Here is a 14,741-nt window from a genome sequence, read left to right as displayed (position 1 = left end):
AACTTGACTGGGCCATGGGGTACTCAGATATTTGATTAAATATTACTCAGGATCTGTCTGTGAAGGTGTTTATGAATGAGATTAACATTTGATTCAGTATGAATAAAGCAGATTGCCCTCCACAGTGTGGTTGGGCATCATCCAATCTCTTGAAGACTTAGATAGAATAAACAGGCTGGGTAAGGAACAATTCACTCTCTCTGCCTGTCTTCAAGTGGGACATCAGTCCTCTCATCTCTTCAGACACAGTTGAGGACATGGACACAGAATCTTATACCACCTTGAATTCCCAAATGATGAGCACTCTTCCGTGTTTCATTTGTTCCAATGTGAAAATTACTTCTTCAGAAGTAAGCATAACGGTGAATAAGACATTCTGTACATCTGCAATGGTTGTCTCTGTAGAAGCATTGTAGTCAGGAAAGGAAAACCAATATATGGACTTAAGTATCTACTTCAGTGAGAGGTATTTTGAACTCCATAAAGTACTGCCATTCCCCTGATGGAAATTATCTAACCTGCTGCCCAGTGTCTGACTGATCTTTGTGCGGGATGGTGTCATATTCAGCAATAGTATTGATCTCTGCTGACTCGACAAGTTTTGTAGCCAGAGAGCTTTTATGAATAAGCTTATTTAGCCCATGGATAACTTCCATCCTAACTACTACAGTCACTTCGTTTATAAACCCTGGACAAAGATGAGGTGGATGGGGAAAGAAGCTAACTAATAATCAAAGAATGGACATCTTTCCCTACCTTTTCTATCTGGTTATTAAGATTCAAACTAAAAGTCTTTGATGTTGTATAAAATCTGTACTTGCTCTTTGCTTAGCCCTATGGAATTTCACAGTATGTATGCACAGCTTAGCGTTCTGCAAAGACTGAAGGTGACTCTTGTGCAGATTTCTAAGCTTTTTATATGCAAAGCTTCCTCCTCTCCTGTTCTCTTACCCACCAATTCCAGTACTTCAGCTTGTTTGAACTCTGATCTCTGTCTCTTTGGTGTGTCAGTGTACTCCTAAAAATGCTCACAGGTATGCAGGCAGGGAAATGGTAGGGCTCACTTTGTTTCTTTTCTGTAAAGGATTAAAGGCCACAGTAGGTGTATGTATACCTATAAACATGCAAGATGTGTGTGTGTGTGTGTGTGTGTGTGTGTGTGTGTGCGTGTGCGTGTTATGCATTATGCCTGAAAGAAGTCCCAAACACCACAGATTTTACACATTTTTTTTAGTCCCACTAGCACATGCATCAGCCACATTTCTACAGTGGTCAAGGGGATTAATTTTCTGTAGTATAAATTATATAAGTGCATTTATTCACCTTTATAAAGGGATATAGATAGTGCCAAGACCTGTAAATTATTTGTGATGTGTTCTTTTACACCCAATACAATTCATTAAAACCTTAAATCTTTAAATCCTTTCCACTGGAGCACACTTCAGAAAGAAAAGAAAGCCACGTTGAACAGTTATTACATGCCACAAAATAAAGAATATCTTACAACAAAGCTGAAGAAGAGCTTGAGTTTGATCTCGGATGAATGTGTATGTGACATGCAAATATACCTCCTCATCACCAATTTTTGAATCATCTTTCAAGTCTTACCATCCAGCAAAATCCTACCCACTGCCTATGAAATGATGTGGATATGTATCTTTTGCCATCTCTCTTTCCTGGAAAAATTAATGATCAAGTGAACTATTTAAAGTTGTGTCTTCTGGGAGAACTTCCTTTCACCACTATCCTTTAGGACCACCCATGATAAGGGCTGTAATGGAACTATATGTGAACAAGACACAAATGACTATTTTAGTCATTTGGTTAGATGGAAATCCATATGAAGCTGCAAGTCATGGTTGAGAGAAAAGAGGCAATCTAGCATCAGTAAGGATCACAGAAGCAGGAATCACTTGCTTGTGCAGCTTACCATGTGTTCAGGTCCCACTTGAGGACACTTTTGTAAGTAGTAGCCCCCCTGTATCTGTGACTTCCCTTTCCATAGTTTTAATCACCTGATGTTAACTGCAGTCCAGAAGCAGAGATGATCATCCCTTTTCCCTATCATCAGGGCAACAGCAGCCTAACAATCTCACAATGCCTCACTTTATCTTCTCATGTAGGCATTTCATCATTTCACATCCTCACAAGAAGAAGAGCGATGTAGTACATTGGACATTTTGAGAGAGACTATATTCACATAATTTTTATTACAGTATATTGTTTTAATTGTACTATTTTACCGATAGACATTATTGATAATCTCTTATTGTACCTAATATATAAATTAAACTTTACCACAGGTATGTACATCTAGGAAAAAAGATAGTATACATAGGGTTGGTACTATTTGCTGTGTCAAGAATCTGCTGGGAATCTCGGAATGGATCCCCCAACAGATAAAGGAGGACTACTCTATGTTACTTCCGTTTGATGATGCAGCGCTTCTGTGCATAACTATCTTTGTGATTTGGTGTGCCAGGCAACACCTAGTACATTTGTAGTAGTTCTGATTTAATAATAGCTTATCAGTCCATGGTCAAGAATTCAGTCTTTCCTGGGGCTCAGTGGCAAACCAGAATCCGTTTCATAAAAGGAGAACATTTTTCTACAGAGAAAGGTATGCCTCCAGAATTCTAAAGGGACTGCACTATGTTTCACCTACAGGGACTAACAGAGGAAAAGTGTAATGCAATGTGATTTAGCAATCTGGCATTATCTGAAATTATATATGATTGTAATGCTAAATTATGCACAGTGTAGTTAGTGTCCTATTGTGCAAGCAATGGAATGCTTAGAAAACAAAGTAATAGATACAAACCAGTGTTTTATTATTTCACTCAAGAGGTCAAGAGAATTGTGCTACTAACTGCAACCTGAGCATATTTTAACACAATTAAGTAATAAAAATGGACATATTTGTAAAAGCCAGAAGTTCCTCTGGGGTAAATAAAAAGACGGATGTTATTTGAACAACCTTTGTGATATAAGTTTATGTTATTCAAACCTCAACAGTAATCCATCTAGCAAATTATCACTAAGAATACAAAATAATATTTGCAGGTTAAAATAGGAAATGATACAATTTTAACAGATAAATTTCATCTTGGTTCTGTAGGCAAAAGCAAATTTATCTGAATGATCTGTCATTCTCAAAGGCTAATATACATTTCCACTTTCCCTAATGTTGTATATTTGACAAAACAATCCATATATTTCTATAATAGCACTGTATTCTTGGTTTCATATTATATTCTGGTGTCTTAAAAACTTTATTGTTGCAGCTGACAAAATGCATATGACGAAACATGTTTCTTTTTCCTTTTTTAAATTTTTTAGAAAGATGGAGAGCAAGCATGAAATGGGAAGAGGGGTGGGGAGGGGAGAGAGAGAGAGACAAAGAGATTGAGAATCTTAAGCAGGCTCCATGCTTAGAGCAGAGGCCAACGTGGGGCTCAATCCCACAACCCTGAGATCATGACCTGAGCCGGATGCTCAACCAACTGAGCCACATGTTTAGATTTAATTAAGCATAATCTTTCCTGCTTAAGAATTAAAGAGACACTGTAAAATATATATTTTTTGAAGTAAAGGAAATAGAAAACCAAAGACCATACAGGCCTAATGTATTGCAACTTAACCTGAAATGTGTGTCACGTTATGTATATAGATAGAGAAAGAGGCCCCAGTCACATTAAAATAAAGTGACTATTTCAGATTACTTTTTCAATTTCTGTGTCCAAAACTATCACATTCAGAAGGAAAATATGCAGACTTCTAAGCACACTGGAGGAAGATATTGTTTAAAATAATATGTGTGCATATCACATTTAACGAAGGTCTTATATTACTCTATTTTAAAATTAGGATAAAGTTATCCTTTCTTGTCTAGGTCTTTTTCTAAATTGTGTGTGTGCATGCCAAGCCAGAATTAATAATACTTATTAAGAAGGTTAATTTAATTTTAAAAGTAAAATATCCAGTTGTCATTGCCAGACAGGTATGTTTTCTCGATATTTGATATTCCACTTTATGTAATGATTTATCTTTCCTTCTCCTTTTTATTTTTAATACTCATACCATAATGCCATATAAGTAATATCTCAGAATTAAAATTTGCCTTACAGCAAGCTTGTTTCCAGTCATTATAAGTTTTTGGAAGCCCATGTCAATATTCCTTGGATGAAATGCGTGTGGCTTCTTCTGTTCTGGTTTTACGCTTTAAGTTAGTGATGGAGATCATGTATTGTTTTTGTGAATAAACCTGAAATCTAGGGGTGTTATTTGAGAATTATTCTTTCGGTTCTAAAAATTAGATCCTTGCTATGAGAAATATTTTAACATTTTACAATCACTAAAAGTCAAATTACCTTAAACATTTGGGATGTAGAATGAACTGTATTTCTTTTTTGTTTTTCACATTCAGTATTTTTATTTAATTGTTCTGCAGAAAATTTACATATCTCTCCACCCTTTCCTTTAGGGTAGTGTGACAATTTTCCATAATAAACTACTTAAAGCGAAGCTTTGGTCAAGAATAGAATGAAATAGCAAAAACAAAACGATACCAACAAAGAAAACAAATCACTGCTGCTTTAAAAAAAACAACAACAATATTTTTGGGGCATTTGGGTGGTTAATCGGGGGACTCTTGATTTTGGGTCAGGTCATGATCTCAAGGTTTGTAAGATCCAGCCTCTTATGGGGCTCTGTGCTGACAGGGAGGAGCCTGCTTCAGACTCTCTCTATCTCCCTCTCTCTCTGCCCCTCTCTTACTTGCACTCTCTCTCTCAAAAACAAATAAATAAACATTAAAAATTTTTAAAAAACAACACTTTCACCAATTATATTCAAACAAAAATGCACAAACAATATTTGCACAATATGTGTCTTCAGTGTTTCCTCAGGGCTGGCTCTTCTGACCACCATGCAAATGGCCCGGCCGCATCAGCACAGTTTGTCAGTTTGTTACGCTGGATCTGGGATGCTCACCCAGCTACACCCTGGGAAGCCCAGGATAGAAGACTCTAAGATCTTGAAATCCCAAATTATTATGGCTCCATGATGCTAGTAATGCAAAATTTGTGACAATCATGCTTGTCCACTTCATAAATACACACTTGAGTGATGCTATTCTGCAGACTGTTTTTTAGTCCTGAGTCGTGGTCCTCTTGTCCATGTTGTGGGACCTTTCCATGGCAAATGCTGGGTGTTCTGTTTGGAATGTCTAATTTGGAGATGAAGGTCAAGCAGCCACAGTCATCTACAGTGTAATGGACAGCGGTCATGGCCAGCAGCTACAAAGCTATTCTCCAAGACAAATGACACACTCAAAAGGGGCAGGAACTCTGTTTTCAGAGTTGAGACCTGCACAATTTTTGAGGCACCAACAACAGATATGGTTCTGTCATGGCTGACCCAGGCCGGGTGGCTCCCACTGGCAGAGAAGCTGACCCAATCCACCCAGCCACCAGTGCCACTGCCACCACATTGACATCAGCTTACCAAAAGGCTTCTTGCTGCCACAGGGGGACTGGCTGGCTTTTCAGCCACTTCTTTAAGCTAGACAGAAAATACTCTGAATTTGAAACCGTATGTTCCTGCTGCCAGCAAAACATTATTGGGATGCCAACCCAAACTGAGGACTGTGGAACGAATCAGCTTTTTAATGTGCTTGCTTACCCACCAGTCATTGTCAGACTCAAAGTAACAAACAGAAATGAGTCGTGCTCCAATTCCCACAGCAAATTTATTCTCTACAGGGCCACTTGACAAAAGTCACTACACGATTAATTCTCAGGATTACCAGAGTTGGCTTCTAGACACCATCTTTCAGACTCCAGACACAGGCATTGTGGTCTGTCCCACAAATGACGATGTGGTCACTCTTGAGAGCCCAGTCCATACCTGGGATGTGTCCATTGTGCTCCTTGAGTTCATGAGCTTTCACCCGTTGGCTCCTGTTCTTCTTATAGATGTGGACTTCGTAATTATGGGGGCTAAGAGCAATCTGGGTACAATCCCTGTTCCAGACATGACAGGTGATTGGCTCTAGTAAAAGCTGATGCAGAGACATTATACCTAGTGTCTTATAAAGGGTAGAAAGCAGGTATCAGGGCAGTCCAGACCTGCTTGGAGTGGAGAATTTGCAGACTCTGGTCAGTCTCTGGGAACAGATTCCTGCAGGTGCCCTCAGATGAACTCAGGAAACTAGTTAGGTATTTACTAAAGTGGCCCAGGAGAGAAACAGCCAGAGAATGAATAAAAGTGATTATGCAGGGCACTGACTTGGAAGCTAAGTAGTAGCTGCTATTAGATCAAATTGTTGGAAAAGAATTTGGTGTTGTGCAAACTGTAGAGAATGCACTCGAAGATGAGGTACCATCAATGGCATGGCTGTGGATGCTTGGCCTTGAGGCTAATCCTTTGGCACCTCCTGTGATTCCATGAGCTATGCAAAATAATTTCATTTTCCAATTATATTAGTGAGTTGTCTTTCATTACTCATACCTAAGAACTTGACAAATATCCACAAAAACAGAGGAAAAATAGGATTGGGATGGGTTCCAAGACTGACTACATAGTAAAGAGACAAGAATCTGAATGAGATTGTGTCATGTATCCTTGACTTTTGAATATATTTGATTTGATCCTATATGTGTCAAGTTCAAGAAGTAAAAATATAACTCAGGACCTTATCTCTCAAACCTTCCCCTTAGCGATGTTCTCACTCTATGTCCTTACAGCACTTCCTAGTTAAAATCTCCTTTATCTCACTAACATTATTAAAATAACATCTTATGTCACCTTTCTGCTTCAAGTTTTCATGTCTCAAATCTACCTCCTATGTTACCTAGAGGCTAAATTACCCAAAGAGATAAAATTAATCATGTCTCTTCTGAAATCTCTCCACTAGTTTCCTGTCTTGTCTGCAGGATGAAGAACAGTCTCTTCTGGAGGGCATAAAAGACCTGCCCTGTCTCTCCACATGGTCTTAAGCGGTGTTATGCTTTGTCCTTTAATTTCTAGGTCTCTGGTCTGGTTGTGGTTTGCTATACATACTTCACTATGTTATATATTTGAACCTTTATTCATGCTGTCCTCTCTTTTAGAATAACCTTCCTTGCTCATTCATTTGATAATAACATTTCTTTCTCTTGGGTAGATGATCTCTAAGTGGGACTAAGTGCCTATGGTAAACTTCCCATACCACCCTACACAAACTTCTATCATTAATTCCACATGTTATTATGTATTTTCCACGTGTAAATTATTGATTTCTTTGATTTTTTTTCCAGAATTTGAATATTTCTGAGGGCAAGAACTGAATCTCATTCATGTTGGGTTGCTATCCAACAACATTAACATTAACATTATGAGGCACCTGTGTGGCTCAGCCAGTTAAGCATCTGACTCTTGATTTTGGCTCAGGTCATGATCCTACAGTTGTTTGAGCCCAGTATTGGACTCCACGCTGACAGTGTGGAGCCTGCTTGAGATTTTCTCTCTCTCCCTCTCTCTCTGCCCCTTCCCTGCTCACATTCTCTCTCTCTCTCTGTCTCTCTCTCTCAAAATAAATAAACTTAAAATAAATACACATTATGTGGCACATAATAATGCTTAATAAATGATGATTCTGTCATTTCAGGCAATGTAGATGACTGAAATATGAAGATGAAATTAGATAATGTTTTTTGGAAAACATGTGATCCAAAATATTATCTACGATAAACCCCAAAATATCATCTACACCTTAGTTACCATTACAGTCATCTTTAGAGTACTTATTGTTGAAAAGAATGAATTAATATTAAGACATGCATATGTTTAGGGATTGTCTATATTCCACAATGTAGAAATAAATTTAGTGATTCTTATTTACAAAATAATGTATAGTACACTTTGATGAAATTTTGGCAACTTAACAGGGTTATACAATATAATGTTGCATTTAAAATGATTTTTTGAATCTTTTAATTTCTTTTTGCTTTAGAAAGAAATATCTTTGCAGGTTGAGGTATTGCTTGTTTATGTCAATGCCCTGTGACATTTCAATTCAGTATAACAATTTTGGAGAATTTTATTAGAGTTCCACATGAAATAACTACGATGCCTAAAATATTGAATTTATCAGATTTATAATAGGTTTTTGAAATACATAATCATGCATCCCAAACAATTTTGGGAAATACATAATACATATTTCATATATGCATAAAATACACAATTTGTTATATTTGTGAGTGGAAGACACCAAAATATAACCATATCTCTCAGTTCATATTATATTGCCCCTTTATAGATATAAAGTATTGTAAAATCATCTTCTGACCCATTTTATTAACTGTGGGAAATTAGTCATAACATTATTTATGGTATTTTGATACTCTTAACTATAAATTTATATTTGAATCTCTCAGACACAAACACCAATTATTATGTTATAATATAGGGAGTTAAAAGATACAAATTACTTCCTGGATAATTTTAAGAAAACTTTTACTCTATATTCCCTCATTTCATGGTAAATAAAAACACGCCTATCTAAATATGTTTTGTATAACTGTATTATACATCCTTTATTGCATCATCGAAAGTTTCATTTCAAAAAATACATATGAATTTTCTCCATTATTGCAGAAATATATTCACTTTACTTATATTAGTACATAATAAATTAGTAATTATAAAACCTTCAATTTTCATTTAAGAATTTTTATCTGTGCTATTATGTATGTGTATTTTGTCACATATTCAATGCTGGAAATGGAAATTTTAAATTTTCCATGGAGTAAATGCATACGTATTTATATGTACACATGCATAGTTATTCAAGCATATGGGTGAAAATACTTCTCTCCATGTATGTATGAACACATGTTTGATAAATACTGAGTGTTAATGACAGATGTCATTTTAAACAGATGTGAAGCAAATTAGGCCTACTCTCTAGAATTGCTGGTGTTCTGATTTTCTCTGACCTTGAATAGTACATGTCTTCCGATTGCTTTAGTTAGTTTCCACCCCCTTTTCTTCCTTCAATTTTCTTTAGAACTAAGGTCAGACCTTCTATATCAGTTCCCTACAGAGTAAGAAATGGCTTATGAGAAAGTACAGAGGCTATTTGGGGTTAGAGATACAGCTTAAAGGGAAATATCTAAAGACAAGAAGTTGGAAAGGCCCAAAGGTTTCATGTGCAACCCTTAAAGGAAAAAAAATAAAGTTCACACAGATACTAAAACTATATATGAGTTGATTTCAACTTTGATGGAAAGTTCTTTCAGAGTCTGATAGGAGAATTATAAGTCATTGCAATTTTAAGAGAGTTCTTGCTTCTTGTTACATCAGAACTATATTATGTTTTTTACAATATGTAACATATTTGCCTATAATATCCCTTATCGCTTTGCTATTCAAGTGTCCCGAATCTACTTAACAACTCATATAAAGTCAATGATAATTCCACTTGTGAACTTTTATGGTTCTTATATGTGAATGAACAGGGGAATGTGAAGCAAATCATGGTGTTCTTGCTCCTGACACCCAACTCTAAAATGAAACATGTTTAAAATACACACCCCACACACCCACCCACACACACACACACTTATACAATAGAGTTTTATAGTTGCATAGTTTGCAAGGGTGAAATTAATGATATGAGAAAAGTAGAAATTGAACAGGATTTCATATAATGTAGAAAAGATATATAGCCAAATATATCAGATTCTTAAAGCTGCCATAACAAAGTACTACCAAATGGGTGGCTTAAAACAATAGAAATTTATTCTCTCACAATTCTGGAGGGTGGAAGTCTGAAATCAAGATGTCAGCAGGGCTTTTCATAAATGGCTTTTATTATGTTGAAGTAATTTCCTTCTATTTCTTATTTGTCGACTTTTTTTTTCTGAGAGTATTGCATTTTGTCAAGTGTTTTTTTCTGCACCAGCTAAGATCACCATGTACATATTTTTCGGCTCCTCCTTCTGTTAATGTGATATATCACATTGAGTTTCACATGTTGAAACCTCCCTGCTTTCCAGAAATAAATCCCGCTTGGTCATGGTGTATAATCCGTTTAATGTACTGTTGAATTGGTTTACTAGTATTTTGTTGAGGATTTTTACATCAGTATTCAATAGGGATATTGGTCTGTAATTTTTTTTTCTTATATCTTTGTCTGGCTTTAATATTAGGGTAGCGCTGGCTTCGAAAATGAATTTGGAAGTATTGTCTCCTTTTCAAGTTTTTGAACAAGCTTGAGAAGCATTGATGTTAATTTTTCTTTGAGTGATTGTTACAGTTCTCCAGTGAGGCCATCTGGTCTTGAGTATTTCTTAGTTGGGAGGATTGGATTACTGATTTAATCTCCTGACTAATTATATGTCTGTTTTGTTTTCTTTTGTTTTCCTTCATGAGTCAGTCTTGGTAAACTGCATGTTTCTAGGAATCTATCCATTCCTTCCAGGTTATCCAATTTGTTGGCACAGTGTCTTATAATCTTCTTTCTTAATTTTTGTTAACGTTTATTTATTTTTGAGACAGAGAGAGAGAGACAGAGCATGAATGGCAGAGGGTCAGAGAGAGAAGGAGACATAGAGGCTGAAAACAGGCTCCAGGCTCTGAGCCGTCAGCACAGAGCCCGATGCGGGGCTCGAACTCATGGACCGGGAGATCATGACCTGAGCTGAAGTCGGACACTTAACCGACTGAGCCACCCAGGCGCCCCCTTTTTATTTTTTAATTTTTTTTTATAATCTTTATTTATGTAGCATCAGTTGTAGTATTTCTTCTTTCACTTCAGATTTTTCTATTATAGAGTTTTTTCTCCTTTTGCTTCAGTATATATTTAAGACTGTCAATTTTGTTGATCCTTTCAAAAAACCAATGATTAGGTTTTTTTTTTTTTTTTGTATTCTAATCTTTATTTCCTTCTTTCTGCTAACTTTGGGTATAGTTGTTCTTTTTCCAGTTCCTGTAGTGTAAAATTAGATTGTTGTTTTGAGATTTTTCTTCTATTTATTTATTTTATTATTTATTTATTTTTACTTTTAAAGAGATAGAGAGTATGACAATGGGGAAGAGGGGCAGAGGGAGGGAGGGAGGGAGGGAGAGAGAGAGAGAGAGAGAGAGAGAGACAGAGACAGAGACAGAGAGAGAGGGAGAGAATCTTAAGCAGACTTCATGCTCAGCATGAAGCCTGATAAAGAGCTCAATCTCACAACCCAGGGATCCAAACCTGAGCTGAAATCAAGAGTCTGATGCTCAACGGACTGAGCCACGCAGGTGTCTCTCGTTCTTTTTTAATGCAGACATTTAGCATTGTAAACTTCTCTCTTAGTATTGCTTCGGCTGCATCCTAAGTTTTGGTATGTTGTAGTTTGGTTTTCATTTATCTCAACATCGTTTCTAATTTCCTTTGTAATTTCTTTTTCCACTCGTTGATTACTCAAGAGCATACTGTTTAATTTCCACATATATGTGAATTTTACAGTTTTCCATTTGTTTTTGATTTCTCATTTCACTGAACTTTTTTAAAGCAGTTATTTTAAGTTACTTGGCACTTAATTCATAGATCTTCATTTACATAGACTCAGTTTCTGGAGATCTTTTTATTGGGCCACATTTTGCTGTTTCTTCACATGCCTTCTTATTTTTTTTCTGGGGTTGGTCATTATACAAAAATCAGCCACCCCTCCTCCATCTTTACAGACTGCTTTCCTATAGGGGAAGCTCTTTACCAATCAGCTTTGGTAGAGGTTCTAGAAGCTTCCCACACCATTACTGGGGATGTGTTTTCTCTAGGCTTATGTTGATAGTTTTCTAGTTAAAGAGTTTCACCTGAAAAAAAAAAAAAAGAGTTTCACCTGTTTCTCTTTTACGAGCTCGTATTCTCTTCCTCCCTCTGGCGTCTGTCTGTAGTACTGCAGCATCTGCCGCTTGACCTCTCACTGGCTCCCGTCAAAGGAAGTGAGCAGAGGTTTCCCGCCGGAGCTCCGGGTCAGGCGAGTCAGCCTCCCGAAAAGCTGGAACATTCGGCATAGTTCAGCCCTTCGCTTCCTCTCCTCGGGATGAGACCCAAGCTGCACATTTTCTCAAATTGCGCTGAGCTGTGACACCTAAAGGTAAGCGCCCTCTTAGGTAAAATGTAACAGCTTTCCCCCCCCCCCCCCCACCCCCTTCAACGCGGCTTTTCTCAGCTTTGTGCTTGCCTGGGGTACTGTGACTTTTTAACCCGTTTCTGGAGTTCTTATAAAGGCTTTGCGGATCTTGTATTGTTGTTCAGTGAGTTTCTCTGTGGCGGAAGGAGAGGGGGCTTCCTTATGGCCATCTTCCTGCCTTCGCTCAGGCTTTGTTGTCTTTGGGGGCCTCTCTCCCTGGTTTGCAGATTCTTGCCTTCTCTCTGTGTCCACCTGGTTTTCCCTAGGTCTTGTCTGGTGTCCTCACCTCGCCTTGATAAAGATATTGGTCATACTGGTTTGGGGCTCATCCGTAGGGCTTTTTTTTCCCTTAATTACGTCTCTGAAGGTTTTATCTCCAAATACAGTCACACCTGGAGATACGCTTGGTTAGACTGTCAGCATATGAACTGAGGGAACACAATTCAGCCCAGAACAAAGTCTGAATTTAAAATCCGGAACAATATGTTTTTGATAAATGTAGAAATAAGGGGACTAATCACTTTAAACCTAGTATTCATTAATTATAAAATAGAGACTTGTGAAGCAAAAAATAAAATACTTAAAAGAGCAGTTACCATTTTATTTAATGTTAAAGTGCACGGAGAACAATTTTAATGCGCAATAAATTTCTGAGCTGTATAATTACCCACAGTGATGAGAAATATCAGCAAAACAGGTACACTGATAAACAAGAAAAGCTATCTGGCAGTGAAAACTCAAGAGTCTGCAATTTTGTTTTTTAACATTTGACCCAGGAAGAAGTAACTCTGTAACAATTTCAGCACGTGTATTTCCTTTTGATGGCTACTTAAATCCATATTTGGTAGAGTATGAGTTTTGAACAACTAATGTAATATAGCTCCTTCTCATTATATTTTTGACAGAATTTCTCCTTAAATAATAGGTTTTATAATTTGTGGTAAGAATAGAAAAGAATGTAAACTTTTTATACAAATATTTTTATACTTATATGCTCTAGTTTTTTTTTTTTTTTTGAAAACACAATCTTTTTTTTTTTTCTTTAATGTTTATTTTTGAGATAGAGTGCGAGTGGGGGAAGGGAAAAGAGGGGGAGACACAGAATCCCAAGCAGGCTCCAGGTTCTGAGCTGCCAGAACAGAGCCCAACATGGGGCTGGAACCCAGGAACTGTGAGATCATGACCTGAGCCAAAGTCAGATGCTTAACCAACTGAGCCACCCAGGTGCCCTAAAAACACAATCTTTGTATAATAAATGAGACAAAAAGCTTTAGAGTTAAATATAAGCCCAAAATAGGAAAAAAAAACCTAGGAAACACGGAAGTTACCAGGATAGACTAAAATAGTAATGTTGGACCTTTTGTAAAATCTGGATAAACCACATGTTGTATTCCTGAAAATTTGGGGTGATAGAATTTCTTAGTGACCTAAAAGCATAAACCTCAGTGTGTACAGCCTCTAGCCCATTGTGATTCAGCATCTCCCTTTGGAGAACAGACTTGACTGTGGCTGCTGAATCTCTTTGCTCTGCTTGTTGAGTTTTAATCAGCTATATTCCCATTTTATGAGGAGAACACAAAATAGAAGAAATGATTTCAGGGTAGAGATTTGAACTCTTGTACTTATCTTTCCTTCTTCGATCTGGACCTGGATAATGTTAATTTCAGTGGCCACTTTGTTCGATGATGATGAGAAAAGTAATTTGAGTTTTAGTTTGAGAGACTCATTTCCACTGCTGCATATTGAAAGTAGTCACTCATCTTCAAATAGCAGCTGCTGACATCTAGAGAAGAATTTGGAAAATTCTATTTAGAAACCAATCTGCTTTCATATAACTTATGTAAGTTGTTTACCTCATTCTTTATTGCAGACGATATCTGCATAAAAAAAGAATCCTTGTTTCTCCGGAATTCATCTGTGATCACTGTTTTGCCACCTGTAATGGTAATTTTCTCTCTGTGGAATCAAAACTGATAGCTTTGGAAAGACTGGGACTTGCAAAATGGCTTTCATTTCTACACCGATAATACGTACTATCTCGTGATAGCTACCTCCAAGCTCTTTTTCATATTAGTACTTCCCTAACACTGGTGTAAGATTTATCAGTAATATCTAAGATACTCTTATATCTTTGCTTATTCTCCACCTTCACTTGTGGTAGTTTATGCTCATTATAACTGATGTTCATATTATGATATTGTGATACAACATCATGATATTTTATCATTTAAAAATATTACAGATATTTGCCATCTATCATCTCTTTCGATTTCTCAGCACCTTTATAGGTGTGACTTTCATTACCGGTGAAGAGATTGAAGCAATGACAACCAAATCTTCACCTTTGGATAACAAAGTTCAGAATCTGCCAGACATTGCCTCTTCAGGCATTATAGTTAGGAAATTAAAGAAAATGTAATAAAAAAGATGAGTGCTGCAAAATACAAAGCAAAACAAAACCACCACCACAACAAAAAGCACCCAAACCCAAAAACTTTAGTCAGTTTTAAACACTGGTGCAATTTCCTCGAGGGAGGAGATTGTTTTATGTTTACTGTTGTATCTTCAAAATCAAGCACA

General features: G+C 36.8%; 1 pseudogene; it reads right to left on the bottom strand.

Annotated features, from left to right (window-relative positions):
* Nucleotides 1-5,051: 5,051 nt before the first annotated feature.
* LOC123610376 lies at nt 5,052-6,112 on the bottom strand (annotated as a pseudogene).
* Between the last annotated feature and the right edge of the window lie 8,629 nt (nt 6,113-14,741).

This window comes from Leopardus geoffroyi, chromosome C2, assembly GCF_018350155.1.
Source record: "Leopardus geoffroyi isolate Oge1 chromosome C2, O.geoffroyi_Oge1_pat1.0, whole genome shotgun sequence".
Lineage (NCBI taxonomy): Eukaryota > Metazoa > Chordata > Mammalia > Carnivora > Felidae > Leopardus > Leopardus geoffroyi.
The sequence above is the reverse complement of the archived record's forward strand: the minus strand, read 5'-3'. Positions and strand labels throughout refer to the sequence as shown.